Source organism: Eumetopias jubatus, unplaced genomic scaffold (assembly GCF_037043125.1).
Source record: "Eumetopias jubatus isolate StellerSeaLion01/CBP00866 unplaced genomic scaffold, mEumJub1_p1.0 scaffold_11, whole genome shotgun sequence".
Taxonomy (NCBI): Eukaryota; Metazoa; Chordata; class Mammalia; order Carnivora; family Otariidae; genus Eumetopias; species Eumetopias jubatus.
This window is the reverse complement of record NW_028274817.1, coordinates 113,131,733-113,150,472: the sequence shown is the minus strand read 5'-3', so window position 1 is coordinate 113,150,472 and position 18,740 is coordinate 113,131,733. Positions and strand designations below refer to the sequence as shown.

Below are 18,740 nucleotides of genomic sequence, written 5' to 3'. Positions count from 1 at the left end.
TTCATCCGTTGCGTGTAACACCCAGCCTTCTGCACATCTTTGATATCTAAATTCTCAAAATACACTTTATTGCGCACAAAGGAGAACCTGAGCAGCTAACATTTTCCACAGTTCCTTGGTGAGGAATGACTGACGGGGAATATGGAACCACTGTGCGTGTTATTTGTAGTTTGCGATAGGCAGAATTTTACTTAAAGATGGCTCCGCCTCACACTTTGGGCCCAGGCATTCTCTCAGCCTTTTCCATGCTCTGCCTTTATTACATCCTGACTAACATAACCTCATCAGTATCGGTAAGAACACGAAACCATGAGTTTAGGGCTGAGTGAGCCGGTCAGGCCAACGGTGCCCTTTCTAGAATGTTGTCTTCCCTAACAACAGTTAGTAAGGGGAGGTAGGAAAGTGTGTTCCCTGCTGCATTTGATCATTCAGTTGGCATTTGGCATAATCTGCCTTGAACCCCTGGGTAACTGTTTGTGGATGGGATAGTTCATGCCCCAGCTGGACTGAGGTATAATGACAAAGGAACAGATATTGGACCAGAAGACTGGGGTGAAAGACTCAATTCTGCCATTATGATGTGATCAGGGACAGAGTCCTCAAACTTTCTGAGCCTCTGTAGACTGTCAAACAGGACTGAGACCCACCTCACTGGGACACTGTGAGGAGAACTTAGGCAAGAAGAGTAGAAGTGCTTTGTAAACTGTCAAGTTCTCGTCAGTGAACTCTATCACTATTCTTTTAAACAGGAGCTAATTCTTACACTTTGCACCCTTGTTGAACATTGCATGTAGGAGGTCTTAACAAGTATGTGTTAACTGAGGGATATATTTGTTTATAATCAATAAGAATGAAGAGTTGTAAATGTTATTGCTTGGGGAATCAAAAATTTACAAATTAAATTCTCAGTGCACACATATGAATATGGATTTCTTACCCTCAGCTTAATACAGATACAGAAGATGTAAGAAACAAGCCGTATTCGGTTTTTAAAAAAGCGATCTGCAAAATTCCGTCCCTTGGTAATCTGAACGTTTGTATGCAAAATTATCCCCACTCATTCTTTTCCCACCTGGAAAGTTACGTAATAGCACATGGTGTAACCTCTCTTTGGAGCATCCATTTGCTATCCTTAATCACATCAGCAGTTCTCCCAGGAACCGTTTCAAACATTTTCACACTTACATAAATTGTAAAGCTAAGAACAAGAAATACTGTTCTGGTAAAGGGGAGGCCATAGTTAATTTTATGGATAATTAATTAGTCCACCTAGCAAACCAGTGTTAAAGTCCCACTATGAGCCAGGTATTCAGGAATAGAATACAAAAACAAGGTGATAGAGGGGGTGCTAGCCAAGATGGATCAGCCCCCACTGATTACATCTGAGAACTCCAGACAGGATACAGCAACAACAGCAGCAACTACTGACAGAAGATTCTGCAAAGCAAGTAATAGCAGACAGATGGGGGAGGCAAGTCAAAGAAGTCAGTATGGTGGCATATTTCCTGGGTGGTTTTTTTTTTTTTCCCCCCTCTTATTTCCCAGTTTTGACCCCTGGGTGACCCAAGTTGCAGAGCTGTACAGTGGCTCTACACATGTTGTGGCTCCTCCCCCCCATACACCCTAAGTTCTCTCTACTCAACTGAGGGGAAAAAGAGGGAGGACCGTATGTGAGAGGTTTTAACGGGCTAGGCCTAGAAGTGAGGCACATCACTTCTGCCCACATTCCATTGGTTAAGACTTAGTCACACGGTCACTCCTAACTGCACAGGAGCCTGGGAAATGTAGTCTAGCTATCGGCCAAGAGGAAAGTAAAATATAGATACTAAGCAGCACCAAAATATTCTGTGTCATAACTGCCTTAGTACACAAAGGGGTGCGCAGGGAGCGTTGTGAACATAGCAGGGACTTCCGATCAGAACGGCGAGAGAGACCGGAGAAGGCTTTCTGCAGGACAGGACGTGAGTTCTGCCAGGTAATCAGGGAGGTGAAAGGAGAAGCGTGGGAGGACACCAAAGCATGTGCAAAGATGCAGAAGCAAGAAACATGCTGGTGAATCTGAGAGACCCCAAGTGAGTCCCTCGTCGTTGGGCAATAGCTGAATGCCAAGAGAGCCAGGAGATGAGCCTCGAGAGGGAGGCGGGAGCCAGTATTTGAGCCAGAAATCACTGTTATATTTTAAGCAAAGGTGTAATAGAAACTGGTTTCCAACTTAGAAAAAGCCTGGTAATTAATTCTGTAGGGGGGTAGCTGGAAGCAGTACAAGAGTTAGGAGACTTCTGTCCTGGTCCCGGCAAGAAGCAACTTGGGCTTGAAGTAAGCAGTGGGGTACTGTGAGGGGATCAGATATGAGATCTGAGACGCTCATGAGTCAAAACTCTAAGACTTAGTGGCTGATTGAACATGTTATTTGATATCATGAAAGGAGTCAAGGAAAATGCCTTTGTTTCATTCATTTAACAAATATTTATTGAACATCTACTATCTGTGTTCCTCTAGGTGCTGAAGATACAACAATGAATAAACAAGCAAAGTTCCTGTCCTCCCAGATTTTACATTCTGGTGGAAAATTCTAAAACACTAACAAGTAAATATAAATTTATAATGTGATTATATTTAGCCAATAACCTGCTGTGCTTGAGATATCCTTACGGGACGTCTGTATGGGGGTTGTTTAATTGCAAGTTATTTCTATGAGTCTGTTGCTCAGGAGAGAAGCCTTGGCCATGGGTGTGGATTTGGGAGTCATCAGCATATGGGTGGATGCAAGTGACAAGGAAACCAATACAAACTAGTGCAAGGAGAAAAAGGGAATCCATGGCTGAAGACACCAAACAGCCCTGGGGTTGTTTCTTCAGCTTTAGGCATAGCTAGATACAGGGTTTTAAATGACAGTACTGGATTTCTGTCTCTCTTTTAATTAATTTCTTGGACTCTTTTGGGCAGGATGGCCTCTGGCAACGCCAAAGTCCCCATTTAACATCTAGTCATTCAACAACTCAGCAGAGATTTGTTTTGGTTTTTGTTTTCTGATAGCTCCAGCAGAAAAGTCTCTGTAAAGACTATGATTGATTCATCGGGGATCACATGTCCATTCTTGAACCAAGCCCTGTAACTTGGAGTTGGAACATTCTGATCGACCATGCCTGGGTCATGAACCCAAGCCTGTGGCAATGCGTGGGACAGGGTCAGCTCCATAAAACCCACAAGTGTGCTCCTCCAGGAAAGAGAAGTTCTGGTACTAGCAGTTAGGGAAAGAGCTAATGAGCAGGCAAAGACCAGAATGTTCTCTATAGGTGGAAACTGAGGGTTGGGTATTAGTGAGGTCACCCTGAGAGGACATATAGAACGAGAACCTAGAACTGATGTCAAAATCCTGGGGAGCATGACACTTAGAAGCTGAATGGAAAAAAAAAAAAAAAAAGACGATCCTGCAAAAGAGATGCAGAAGAGGCCAGAGCTGCGGGAAGAGATCCCGAAGCCAGGTGATGTCCCAGAAACCAACTGAGTGAGTTTCAAAAAGAACTGAGTCAACAGTCACAGAGGAGCCAATGCAAATGAGGACAGGAGACGTGACCTGATATCCTGACCATATCCTACCCATATATGACCATATCCTACCCATACCCATGAGGTAAAGCTAGGCAGTGCTCCCTGGAGAACAGAAGGTGCTATGAAGGAGAAGTACACCAGATTGCCGGGGAGGAAGACCTGGGAATTTCACTAAAGCAAATGGCTCTATGCGTAGCAGCTTCTTGAACTGAGAGGCATATCCAGAGGATCAGGAACACCGTGGGATGAACACGAAGCATCTCTCCTGACCCTCAATTCTATGCAAAAAAAAAAAAAAATTATAGGGTGAGTCGCATTATTTCTATAACAGAACAAACATAGCTAGATTATGGTGCAGGATGCAAAAATCTGTGGGATTTTTAAGCTAAAATACTAACCTTTGTACTTGCAACAGGATCCCTTCAGAATATACTCTCAAGGGTTCTTTGCAGTGAACATCCCTTCCTCTCTGGTTAGGGGGTCTGCGGGTAGAAGAGAATGGGAAGCGTGATTATTTATCATCTGCACATTTGCCTGCTGCTCCGTAAACAGGATGTTTTAGGACAGACCCACTGACCAATAATGATAATAGTGCCTATAACAGGCACTGTTCTACAGGCTTGACCTTGGTTATACCTCACAATAATCCCATGAGACGGAGTATTATTATCATCACTCCTGTTTTAAAGATGAGGAAGCTGGCGCACAGAGAGGTTGAATAACTTGCCCAAGGTCACACAGCTCCAGATTTAAACCTGGAGGTCCTGGCTCTGGCTTTTGAGTCAGTGTCCCTAACCACAGCACATACTGCAGTGTTCAGCCCTGTGGTTTCCACGCGGTGCACGTGTCACACCATACGTTCTGACACTGCCTCAGAAAAACTTTAGTCCTTGTAAGATGGTCTGTAAATGTTTGGAAAAGGCAGGGCTGGGGAAGCTGTGTCCCACCCCTGCCCTATCCAGCCCACTGACTGGTGATACGATGGACATGCCACAGAGGCGCAGAAGCCCTACAGCCCTACTCACAGGCACCTTTGCACTGGTAACCTTGGAACCATGGGAATTTGTCGGTCCACTGGGTGACGTTTATCTGAGCCCCATGATTACCTTTTTGTTTGGACTTGCACTTTGAATCTTTATTGGTTTTAATGCATTCCCCAAACGAAAAAATAATTTCAGAGGTGCTTCGTACAATAGCTGGTTTCATAAAAACATTATACTGTAAGCTTTTCATAACCTGAGTATGAAGAGACAAACAAATCTGCAATCACCTGGTACTAATCTGGTTTCCTTGAATGTGTATGCATAAATTACTTTTTACGTTATTTCTGAATGTACACAAAGATAGCTCGAGCAGTATATGAACCCCCGGAGCTCTGTCATCCAGCAACAACCATTTACCCATGGCCAATCTCACCCATTTCCTAAGTAAAAACCAACTATCATGTCATTTCATCCATAAATATTTCCAGGCGTATCTCTAAAAGATAAGAAGGATTATTTTTAAAGATAACTACAATCCCAGTCCACATTCCTATTTCCACAAATTATTTTTAAAATTCTGCTCTTTCTAAAGTTCTATACCCATTAATTATTAACTTGAATGCTTTTGTTATTGTTGATATGATTTTTAAATTCTTGATTGTGAGAAACAAAGCCCAAAATGTAGAGAAAATAGTAGGATGAACCCCCTGCACCCATCACTTAGCTTCAACAATTAATCTGTATTTGGTCAATCTTGCTTCATTTACTTTCCCCTTTTTATATCCTCCTTTCGCTGGCTGTTCATAAAGCAATCCCCCAGACAACACTTCCTGTCATTGGGCATGCATTCTTAGCTTGGTTGGTGGCAAGAAAATGTAGAGGTGTTCTCTGGTAGGCAGTTATATATTTATTTCGTTTCTAAATCCCTGGAAAAGGATTAGATTAAATGCAACATTTTCAGTGGACCAGATAAACTGCCACTTGGTGCTTTTGCTCTTTCTTTTCTTTTGTTTTTTTTTTTGAGTAATGTTTAAAATAAAACCAAATTCTAAACAAATGGCACTAATAGTCTATGACATGAATACCAAACAGAATATTTGTGTCATACACCCTCTGTCAGCTGTGCCCAGATCTTTAAAGGTACACATTTTTCCAAGACTAAGTGAATAAAACTGAAACCAAAAAAAAGTAAGCCTCATTATAATTTTGAAAAAGAAAGAAAAAATGTAAAGAGACACCATCAGCTGGTTTAGATTGGAAATGGGGCCTGAATGATGACACTCCCATTGGCAAAACCCCTGGCTTCCTCTCACACTCCTAGGTTTTAATATCCACTCTTTTCCAAACAGCTCTTAGAAGCCCTTTGAGAAGAGTGCATTTCCTTGCCTGCGAGGCAGAAGAAGTATTTTAGGCTTTGGGATCTCAGAAGGTAATGACACAGGTCATGATTTACCAAGATGACTTTGTTTTGCCTTGTGGAAACTCACCATGAAATCCACAGTAACACCCACGGTAACTGTGAAATCATAGCGTGTCACCATATTGCTCATTCTGCGGTTGCCACCACAAGCAAATGACAAATGACAGCCATACTGGCTTATACACCATTAAAAACCCAGGGGGTAATGAAAACTTGTCATGGGCCAGGTCAAGCACCAGCAAGAGAAGAGCTGTCGAGCATTTGCAGTGCCAACAACAGAAAATCTGGGCAAACAAAAAGTAATTGGTTAGGATTATAAATTGGTTCAATACTTTTGCAAAAGGTTTGGCAGTACCTATTAAAACGAAACATGCATATACCCTATAATCCAGCAATTCCACTTTACGGCGCTAGAGGTCAGAATAGTGCTTACCCTGGGGTAGTGGCTAAGCGGGGCAGGAGTGAGACTTGTGGGGCTCTGGAAATGTTCTACATCTTGATCTGATGAAGTCACATGGGTGTAGACGTAGGTAAACATTCATTAAACTGTACACTCCATATTTGTGCACTGTCCCGTGAGCTATACCTCAAAAAAAAAAAAAAAAGTGATTCATAAAAATTCCAAATAAAGAGGCTTTTGCAAAGTGCTGGCAAATTTAAGAGGACCTCTGTCTCTGGATTAAGACAAAATGCTGTGCTCACCAGGAACTCATTACAGTTTCCCAGGTAGAGAACCCCCAGTCAAAACGTGGAGGTTGGGGTGTAGTCTCTACTTTCCCCTAAGACAGTAGGTCTCACTCATCCCTTCCTCCACGAACCTGGGTCCCACTGAGACAAAGACCCACATTTCCTAGGGCATTGCTATATTTATGGGCACTGATAGACGCTTTACCTCTGGCACCTTTTGACAATTCAAATGGCTTTTCTTTGACGAAATGATTCCAATGGTTGACGACCGGGTTGCTTTTGAATCGCCCTTTCTTGGCAAAGCCAAAATTGTCATATCATATGCCAAGTTACTTTCTAAAATTAAATGAAGTTAAATGGCAGGCCCTGCTGGTATTGCTTAATACTTGCTCATAATTATATTGCAGCCTCTGCCATTTCCCAGTGCGTCTGCTCACCCTTTCATTATTCGCTGTGTGTTCAGTTGCTCAGGTGCACCCATTGGGCAGTAAGTGACCGAGAAACCACCAGAGCCAAGCGTCTATGCCGCTATGCTACTAGCAGAGCAGTGTAACTCTCCCAGTGCCTGAGCCTGCTGAGCAGTGCTTGCACCCACTTCCCCTCTGTTCACAGATTCGAGAGAAATTTCAGTTTGTAATGGTGGGCAGATCTGCACCTCAGGTCTTAGAGCTGGGACACTCTAATGGGCTCCGGGTGAGCCCAGCATCAAGAGACAGGCCCTCTTAAATTGCCCGCCCCTTGAAAAGGAGGCAGACCGAATGGAAGCGCATCAGGCTGTCAGTAGATGTGGTTTCCAGTTTATGATGAGAAAACGGGTGAGGAAAAAAAAAAAAAGTTTGAAGAGCACAAAAAAAAGCATGGAATCAAAATATGGATAAATCCAAATGCATTTTCTAGGTTAAAGTGGTTTTAGGTTTGTTCATATGTAGGCTTACAAAATGTGATAGTATTAATGCAGGAATCTGGCTGTGATTTAGAAGGAATTGATACTAAATTGGGAAACAAAATGATGTTACATGTACCGAAACTGAACACTACTTTATTATTCATGACTTGGTATCACAACCTTATGGCAGCTTTTAAATACGAAAAAACCTGTGAAGATATAATGGATTAAAGCTGTGGAAGTTTTATAGAGACAAAAAAAAAAAAATGCTCTGTATTTCAAGGCATTACATCTCCTGGATATTTTTAAGATTTTAATTCAAGGGTCAAATTTTTATGGTTGGGTAAAGAGTCGAGAAAGATTCCATCAGCTGCTTTTCAGTTATTATAATAGAGGGAAACACAGTATACCTTTGCTATTTAAAAGATTTTTTTTTTTAAAGATCAGAACATGTGTTCCACTTCATGGTATCAACCACAGAGCAAAATGGCTCTAATTGGGAACATACTTGGGGCAAACGACTGGATTAAAGTGACTGAGAGTTATAAATGTCTGAAATGTCTATTTCAGGCACTAATTTCTAGAGTGTGCACATAATGATTACATTAGCCCACAGAGATGAAGAGTATATCCACGTGGACCCTGGAGAAGAAATACCATATGAACAAGGAATGAGCCAATCAATTCTTTAGGGGGCGGCAAGCACCGTGAGAAAGGCCTTGGCCGACTCTGTCTCCACCCTGCACCACGCAACCACGTAACCAGCCCATTTCTCCAGAATCCCAGTAGCTTCCTCTGTAGTATCCACCGAACGAAATAAAATGCCTATATTGGTACAATGAAAAACGCCCACTAACCTCTGACTTTTGACTTAACCTCTGACCCACTGGACACCAGCATTTTATACCTTCTCCTCTGCCTCAAACTGCTTTTGGAAGAAGTTGGTGGCTCATCACAATGGAGATGTGCCAAAAGACACAGAGGTGCACACATCTAGGCTCCATGTACGCACATGCACACACGCCTTTTTTGCTAGATGCTGACTCCCGGGCCCAACAAGCGAGGTAAGGGCAGCCCTCCCTGCCTTGTACCAGCCTATCTGGATGTGTGTGGGGGCGTGCACCTGTGGCTGGAGAGTATTCTAGGATGAGAGGAAAAAGTCTGAGTGGGAGAAGGCTTAGAGTGAGGGTGCTAGATAGAATCAAGGGACAGTCACTGCTGGTGAGGACCCTGCCCTCGTCCCCTGGGCATTAACCTTTCCAGTATATATGCTGACAGTGTCCAACTTCAAGCAGTCTCTTCAATTCGCTGCCTGAGGTTTTCTCTTGGCCTGAGAATGGAGTCATCCATCTAGAGGAGCCATGGAATGAGCACCCCAAGAGCACTGGCCTCACTCGATGCAGGATGGACTGGGAGGTAAATACGCCAGCTTCCTCACCCCTTGATTGGGTATAACCCCAAGGCATGCGTTACTAACATAGCCCCCAGAGCCCCCCCGCCAGCAGAAGTGAGCCCCAACTGCCCACACAGGCGGTACGCTGCAGCATGTACTCTGTCCCACCGTGCTTCCCTGCTCTCCTACTGGAGCTTCAGGTCACCTCCCAAATAAGCTTCTTGCCCTTAAATCCTCATCTCAGGCTCTGTGTCTGTGTGACCCAACGAAGGCCAGGTGGATTTGGACTCACGGAGTCGTGGCATTTGGAACTCAAAGATGGGATTTTGAGCCTTGCCTTGGCAATTTGCTCTCTGTGACCACAGGTGAGTTACTTTCTCTCTCTGCGCCTCAGTTTCTTCATAAAATAGGGATAATAGTACACCTTTGCTACATGACAGTGCCATCGGGAGGTGCAAATGAGATAACGTGTGTGAAAGTGTTAAAACCTGTAAAAGCCACATAAATACTCTTAGAGTTCATGAGGATTGTTCTCACCTCCCCCACCACACGACTTCTTTTATACATTTTGTTTGAAATTATAGACTCACGGGAAGTTGCAATAATAGTACGTAGAGCCCCACATACCCTTCACCCAGCTTCTCCCAATGGTGACATCTAATGTGATGGTAGTAGGACAGCAAAACCAGGAAACTGACATTGGCACGGTACTGTTAACTAGACTAGTGACCTCATTCAGTTTTATGCTTTTTAAGGACTTGCCAATCTGCCATTCCATTTCTCCCCAGTCCTCTGGCCTCCACTCCCCTCCCCCCTCACCTCTAGTAATCTTTGAAGGGTCTAAACCAGCCACTCGGACCGCTATGTCTTAGTGTCTACCACGTTAGAGCAGCTTCTGACTTAACACTTTCAACTGTTGTCCGAAGCACACTTCAAAACTGTGAGACAAAATTCTATTCCTTTTCATCTAAATCTGTCACTGTGTCTTGACCAAAAACAGGTAGGCATTGCAGATGAAATCCCAAGAGCTTGGATCTCACTAAGCAACTTCCTAAAATGGTGAATGTAGCAGTTGCCCAAAGAGCTGTTTCCAACGATGAATTGGATAACAATATTTTCATTAGAAGGTTAATACATTTTCTTTAGTTGCTTTAGAAGTCTTGGGTAAATGCCTCCTTGTTCCGCTGATTCACAGCCTTCTTAATTTTTCAAGGTGTCCTGTCATCCTTTCCTTTAGTACTCCCGGGACTTTGCCTTTAACGCCTGGAGAAAAAGTGGGGAGAGCCTTTTCTCCATCAATCCTCCAATGAAGAGAAGGGTCGTGGGGTCATTCACAGTAGCGCCTCAGTAATCTCCTATTCCCTCTTTGAATGCAACCACTATTCCTCTTTGAGCAGATCATTTATCTCCTCCCTGACTGCCTTCTTGGTTAAAGGTTAACAAAAATGACATCCCCTTCAAGTTCAAACCCTTGGAATGCACAGACCCCTGCTGCCAACAAAGTCTTTCAAACCAAGGAGACAGAAAATGTACCAGGGTGAAGGCTCTGAAACTGCTGCCATTTCTCTTTCTTCCGGATGCCTGTGGGTCTTGCTGACCATCCTTATCTTCTGAAAAGGCCTTAGGATATCTGTTTTCAAGGACTGAGACTGTAGTAGTCTTGTAGCAGCACAGGACCCGTTGTCTAAGCGCTGGAGATATGCCTCTCAGAGCTTTCTAGCCTTCCATTCTTTTCTTCTAAGTTCGCTTGTGTACTTCTCACTCTCCTTCCTGGTTTCAAGGCATTAGCTCCACAGATACTATTCCTGAACTACCTCTCATTCCCAAACTCTCTCAGGGAACCTGATCCCATAGTCCACTTGCCTGCAAGTCCCACCTACACCAGTGGGACCACCCTTCTCATAGTTGCCTGGCCTCAAACCCTCAGACTTACTTTACTCCTTACCAAGAAGCCTCTGGAACTGCCTGCTCCCAGTCTGTCATTCCTCTCCCACACAGCCAGCACACACCAAGATCTCATGTGTCTAAGAAATGGGTCTTAGTGATCTTCTACCTTTGGACAAACCCAATAATGCTTTAGAAAAACATCACAGGCCAATGCACAAGGACAACAGCCTGGCTTCTGCCGATCCCAGCCCACAAGTGAAACACTCGGATGTTCCATGCCCATTCCCAGATTGGTTTTTGCTGCAGTTTCTCTTCTTGACCAAAACTACACCTCTGACTCTTTTCCACCTGTGAAATTCCACCTAGGCTAAAAGGATCTGGACACTTCTATCCTCGTTTGTACCACCTGTCGACAGTAGTGCTATGCCACCTGGCATTGCTTGCTAAATTTGTATATCCCTTATCTTCCTCGACTACATTGCAAGCTCCTCGGGAGCAAAGACCCTGTCTTACTCTCCTGCAACCTCCACGGCATCTAGGGGTCCTCCTCATCCAGAGAAGGAGCACCACATATTTCTCATGATGGGTTGATACCCACGTGTCCACCAGTCCCAACAAAAGAAAAGGAAGGGCAATGAAACCAATTCTCGTTGAGCAGCTACGATGTGCCACAGCCTTCTCTGAGCACCTGATCTAATATAAAGTGCCCCATTCCCCCATCTGTCACATCACCCAGTTCTGTTGTCATCGTAGCACCTCTCCTTACCTGGAATTATCCTGTTCAGTTACTTATTTATGTAACAGATGCTTTGTTGTGCTCTCCAGATCCTCCCTTCAGGACTATGGTTCTCATTCCTCCAGGTCGTGGGAATGATGGCTGCTGGGTGTTCTCAGCTAAGCGTCCCCTCAAGAATTGTCCAATGATCACACCCCTCCCCTGGGGCAGCCTGCATTTTGCGACTGTCAAAGTGCGGGTATAAAGGCCCACATACTTGCCTTGCCTGGGGGCAACTCTGAAGGGCTATGTTGGTCCCAGAGCTTCTGTGGGGTGGGCTGAAGCCTCTGTACCCCCCACTTCTCCCCACCAGTCGTTGCTCAGTCTCTCTTCCCTCACTTGCCTACCAGTGTCATCCCTAAGAGCATCCATAATAAGTTTTCTGTATGCAGGTCTCCATCACAATCTGTTTCCAGGGAACCAGACTTAAGATGCCTTACTTGTTCATTGTCTGTTCTCACTAGAATGTTCCATGAGAGGACGGACCTTGTCTATCTCACTTACTGCTGGGCCTAGAATAGAGTCTGGCACACGACAGTTGCTCAAAAACTAATTGTGGACTATGAATGAATGAAAAAAAAAATGGGTTTTATCTAAATCCTACAGCTCTACCTCATTTTCTGCATGAGAAATCAAGCACAGAGAGGCAAGTTAAATTTCCCAAGGATCCACAGCTAGTCAGTTGTGGAACCAGGATCACACTTGTATGAATCCAATATCCGCACTCTTTTCAAAACCAAGCACAGCCTCTTGATGTCTTCATCATCATGGGTAGTACCTTCTGCTTTGGCTCTCAAGGTCTGGCTGACTTCTCTTGGTGTACTTGGCATGGAAATTTCGATGTAGCCTTTAACTCTTCTCCTTCTCTGTTCTCCATCTCAGCCACACCACTGCATCTTCCATGCCTTTCTGTACAACTGTACTCCCATGTGTCTTTTCGCCTCTGATTTCACTGACATTGTGTTTGTTCAGAGCCTGATTCCTCCCCAGTTCGGTCACTACAGTCCTTGCAGTGAGGCCATCGCCTCGTGCTCTCATCTCCTTCAGCTGGCCCTATATGTCACTCTCAGCAGTCTCTTCCTTACCATCTTCACCACAGTCAGGGGCCAAACAGGACCTAGAATTCATACCAGATGATTTAAATGAAAACAAAAGAGAGAACAACACACTAAAGTATGGGCAGGGTTAGGGCAACAAACCAAGACGGCGAGGCCCTCAGGAATCAGCAAGAATGGGGAGCTGTTGCCACTCCTAGGGTTGAAGGAGTGAGGGAAGGAAACAGTGTTACTGGAGCTTGGTGAGAACTGGAGCCATGAAGGAGGGGTCTCCTCATGGGAGCTGTCATCCTGGAGGGGTGCCGACACTACTGGAGACAGGATGCCAAAGCAGAGAAAGAGCAAGGCTTTTTCTCCTGCCTCTCAGAGCTCCCTGCTGCTGTTTCACATTGGCCAACCCCAGCTGGATGCCAGGTGGCCACAGAGACGGGTGATGGCAGTGTATAAGTTCCCGAGGCACAGAATGGGGCAGAGAGACTGGATCTGGGGGTTGGGACGGGCAAAAGAGGAACCAGTACACCTCAATTTACCAACAGAACAGCTAATTTTCATGTCCCATCAACACCATCCCACGCCTTTCCATTTGTAGATTACGGCAAAGATCAGGAAGCCCTTTGAAACACAAATATCCTTTGATCCTTGCAACGTCCCCATGAGGTAAGTACTAGGACCTACCCATTTTACAGATGAGCAAACAAGCTTAGAGGATTTGTGGCTCACCCAAGATCATCAGATAGCAAAAAATGGCACAGTTGAAACATAAGCCCAGATTTGTAAGTTCAAACTTTTTTTTTAAAGATTTTATTTATTTATTTATTTATTTATTTATTTATTTATTTGACAGAGAGAGAGGCAGTGAGAGAAGGAACACAAGCAGGGGGAGTGGGAGAGGGAGAAGCAGGCTTCCCGCCGAGCAGGGAGCCCGACTCGGGGCTCGATCCCAGGACCGGATCAGGACCTGAGCCAAAGGCAGACGCTTAACGACTGAGCCACCCAGGCGCCCCGTAAGGTCAAACTTTTTAACCAAAATCCAGGGCTTAGTTTAAGCACACAGTTAAGGTGTACATTCTCTGGAACATCTCTCCATTCCTACCCTCTCCCCTTTCTACACACACACACACACACACACACACACACACACACACACACACGCACGCACGCGCGTCCCTACCCCTTGTTGTCTTAATGCTTCTCATTAACTTATCTTTTGTCCTTGGCCTTCTCTTAACGCTTCACGAATTCTCTCCTCGTCCCTGACCCTCCTTCCCATCAACTCAGGCCCATCAGCATCTTTGTCAGTACCTCACCTCCTCACCAGCTGCCTCTTGCCTCAAACACTGAAATGTGGTAATGGACAGTGCCGCACTATCCAATACAGTAGCCACAAGCCACTTGAAATATGCTTAGTATGACTGAAGAACTAAGTTTTTATTTAATTCTAATAAATTTAAATTTAAAAACTGATACTTGGAGCTTAATCCGCATCCCCTTCCCCCTCCATCCTTAAGTGTAGGCTGTGCTCGGTGACTCGTTTCCAAGGAAAAGAGGATAGAAAGGGAGAAAAAAGTACCTTAGGGTGCAGAAATCTGGCAAACATGACCTCAGCCAGATGATCAAAGTCAAGATCGCCAGTCATGAGTCATGTCAATAGCACATGCCATTGATATGATGCGATGGGAAAAGTACTTCACCTCTGTAATTTTCCTCCCCCAAACCCATCACCCCAGTCTCATCATGAGGAAACTATCAGCCAAACCCCACTTGGTGGACGTTCTTCAAAATACCCAACCAGTACTCCTCAAAACTGTCAAAGTCACAAGAAACAAGGAAAGTGTAAGAAGCTACTGCGGACAAAAAGAGACTAAGGACACATGCATTAATACAGTGTAGTGTTCTGGATTGCACCCTGGAACAGAATAAGAACATTTGTGGAAAAACTGGTGAAATACAAAGAAAAACTGGAGTTAGTTAATAGCACTGTATCTATGTTGTCTTCTGAGTTGTGACAAATATCCCACAGTAACCTAAGATACTAACAATAGGGAAATGTGTGATTTATATATGGTAACCTCTGTACCATCTTTGCAACGTTTCTGTAAATGTAAAATTATTCTAATATAAAAAGCTTATTAAGAATTTAAAAATTAAAAATTGCTATTCAGTTCAGTTGCTGGAAAACTTTTGGATACGTTGGAATGACTTTAGTATGTTAACTTACGTTTTCCACTGTGAATTTTAAGAAATCTAAATACAGATCAAGTATTCCCAATGAACATTCAGTGTCGGAAAAAGAGATGGGTTGTAAGTATAAAGTACACACCAGATTTTAAAAGACTTCATACCAAAATAAAGAATGCGAAATATCTTCATTTCTAAAATATTTGATTACATGTTGAAATGATGTTTTGGATATATTGGGTTTATAAAAATATATTACTAAAATTAATTTTACTTGTTCCATTTCTCATTTTTTTAATAGGGCTAGTAGAAAAAAATTACATATATGGCTTCTATTAGAGCTTAAGAATACAGACTCTTGAGCCAAACAGCCTGGGTTGAAATCCCAGCTCTGCACCTAGTAACTGATGGACTTTGAGCAAGTTAGTTAACCTTTCTGTGTCGCAGTTATCCATCTGTAAATAGAGTACCTACCTCATGGGGTTGTTGGGAGGATTCAGCAAGTTCACCTATATACTGTGCTGGGTTAGAGTAAGCTCTGGAACATAGTAAGCACTCAATAAATGCTAGCCATCATCATTAAGGTAAGGTTGTTTATAGCCAAAGGGTCTTTGGAGCTTCGAGAGTCCTGAAGGGATGCACTGCAACAGCAGAGAGAGAGCAAGGAAGAAAGACCGTCACTGCTTTCTCTTCCTCTCTTCCACCTTCCTGCCAGGGTCTCCCGTTGCTCAGGCTCTACGGAAGCTGGCCAGCAAGTGAGCCCAGATGATGCCATTGCAGGGCTCAGCTTCCCAGGTGCAGAGCAAGGCAGAGAGAAGTGCGGAATAGATTTGGGGGAGGGGGTGGAAGGTCAAAGGAAGAGAACCAAGACACCTCACTACTTCTATAGCAACCAAAAGCCTAAAGCACCCTACTTTCCACACCCACTCAGCCCCACGTCTCTGTCACCTCCTTGGTAACTCAGGACAGCCATGTTTAGTGAGTTTCCCTCAGCCTTCCCAGACCCCCTATTTCATAATGGACTCAGCCCTTGGCATGCTCAGAGCTCTGAGCCTTCGTCAGTCCTGAACTCAACCTTTTCAGAGATTAGTCAGTATATGAAGAGATGGGCATGTTTTCTGTGTTTTCACTGACTCCTTTCTCAGTATTATGTACACCGCTCTGCAGCCTGAACTGACTGACTGATGGAGATGAAGCAAATGATGATTCACGACCTCAGAATTGTGTTTTGAGTGGGTTTTCTTCCCCTCCAGGATTCTTCCCAGTGTTCCTAATGTCTACCTTAGCTGGCCAGTCACCGTTCTCTGAAATAAATGAAGCTAGGATGGATCTCCTTTGTGTGTAGGGTGAGCATTACCTTTGTGAACCAATCACACTAGCTTTCTGGTTCTGCTGGCCATATGGTCTCTCCCCTCTGCTCAGTTTTTCCAGGGCACATGTGCAGGGAATCTAATACTGGATTCCAGCCAGCCTCTGGCCTATTATGTAAATAGGAATCCTCTAGCACCACCCCCCATACACACACACACACACACACACACACACATCCCTTTGGGAAGGTCTCTAATTAATTAAGTTTAAAACACACACACACACACACACACACACACACACACGCATGCACACTCCTTTTCATGGTGTTAGGTGGTCTTAACACTACTCTATTTTGGGGTGTGGCTCTACTTCTAAGGATAGGAAGCACATGACTTTATGACTCTGGTTACTTAAGTGCTCAATCTCATTAAGCTCCTAAAGTCATCACCTACTCCCAGCATCTCCCAAAGGACTGTTCTCCTGCCAATATTTATACATTTTGGTCTATTTTATTAGGTGCATACAAGTTTAGAATTGTTTTATCTTCCTGAGGAACTGAATCCTTTGTAATGATCTAGTGACCCCTTCTAACCCTGATAATGCTTTTAATCTTAAAGTCTGTATTCCTCAATGTAGCTTTCTTTGGGTTAGTAATTGCCTGGTGTGCCTTTATTATTATTCTTTTTCTGTTACTTTCCGCCTTTCTGCATCCTTGTGCCTTAAGTGTGATTTTTGTAATGGACATATAGCTACATTTTTTAAAAATCCCATCTGATATTTTTTCTGCTTTTTTAATTGGCTAGTTAATTCACTAGCATATTTGGTGAGTAATAGCAATTATTATATTTGGACTTGGTTTGCTATCTTGTTTTTTTATTTTTTATTTGTCCTGCTTTTTCTGTGATTCTTTTTCTTTCCCGTTTCTTGCTATTGGTCAGATTGTTTGTGGTTCATTGTCTGTTTGTGGGTGTATTTGTTTCCTTATTTCCTTGTTCCTTTTTACTTATTTGGATTTTATAAACTCTATTTTTACTTACTTAGTGATCACCCTTAAAATTTTATCATGTATATTTAACTTACAAAGTGAAAAAATTAATAATATTTTAACGTTCCTCTAGAAAGAGGGCTGGCAGACTATGGCCCAATGATCAAATCTGCCTACCACCAGGCTTTGTAAATAAAGTTTTACTGGACCATAGGCTTGTTCTTTCACTCGTGTACCATCTATGTACTTTCACCCTATGATGGCAGAGTTTCGTATTCATGACAGGGACTGTAAGGTCTGCAAAACTTAGAATATTTACTAGCTGCCCCTTTATAGAAAACGTTTGCCAACACTTGTTCTCTAATAGTACTCTTAAGGATCGTAGGAGATTTTTTTTTTTTTAAGGATTTTACTTATTTATTTGAGAGAGAGGGAGAATGCGAATGGGGGGGGAGGAGCAGAGGGAGAGGGACAAGCAGACTCCATGCTGAGCATGGAGCCCAACATGGGGCTCGATATGGGGCTCAATGAGGGGCTCGATCTTACGACCCTGAGATCATGATCTGAGCTGAAACCAAGAGTTAGATGCTTAACCAACTTAGCCACGCAGGTGCCCCAATATCTTAGGAGATTTTAACTCTGATCTCCCCTCCTGACTTGCATATGATTTTTGTCCAATATTTTATTTTTGTCATTTTTCTTAACTCTGTAATTTGACATTAGCATTCCTTTTCTCCCAAATATTATTTGATATGTGTATGATTTTACATTTTTACATATTTGTTCACATGCATATATGGTTTTTTTAAAGTTTATTTTTTTAGTAATCTCTACACCCAATGTGGAGCTGGAACTCAACCCCAAGATCAAGAGTCACATGCTCCTCCTACTGAGCCAGCCAGGTCGCTCACCATTCCTTTTGGCATCTCAGATCATCCTTCCGACATCATTTTCCTTCTTTCTGAAGCACATCTTTTAGAAGATGTTCTTTTCGTGAGGATCTTTTGATAGTAAATCCCTCTGTTTTGGTGTATTTGTAAACACATTAATTTTACCCTCCTTCCGAAAATGTGATTTTTCTGAGTACACAATTCTAAGCTCTAAGTTATTTTCTCTCAACAATTGAAAAATATTATTCCACAGTCTTCTGATTTCCACTGCTGTTGAAGGCAACTATTAGTCTAATTGTCATTCCTTTAAGGATGATCCATTTTTTCTCTCTGGCCCCTTTCAAGATCTCTTGGCAGTCAGTGTTCTGCAGTTGAATTATGGGGTGTTTAGACATGAATTTCCTGTTCTGAAAATATCCTTTTTGGTATATGTTGTGATTCCGGGATGTTTTTCATCAGTGTTGGAAGAGTCATGCCACTATCTCTTCAAATCTCTTTCTCCTCTTATTCTGAAACTCCAATTAGATTTATGTTTGACCTTCTCATTGTGGACTCCAATCACTTAATCTCTCGTTCATGGTTTCTATCTCCTTCCCTCTTTGTGCTGCATTTTGGGTAAAATTTCTAATCCTCCCTTCAGCTGGATTTAATCTACTGTTTAACCAGTCCTTTGGGGTTTTTGTTTCAATAATTATATTTTTATTTATAGAAGTTCTATTAAAAAATCTTTCTAGG

At 43.2% G+C, this 18,740-nt stretch overlaps 1 pseudogene; it reads left to right on the top strand.

The window, feature by feature from the left end:
• The first annotated feature begins 3,442 nt into the window (after window positions 1-3,442).
• LOC114223607 (heterogeneous nuclear ribonucleoproteins C1/C2 pseudogene) overlaps window positions 3,443-18,740 on the top strand; it is a 56,540-nt pseudogene continuing 41,242 nt past the window's right edge.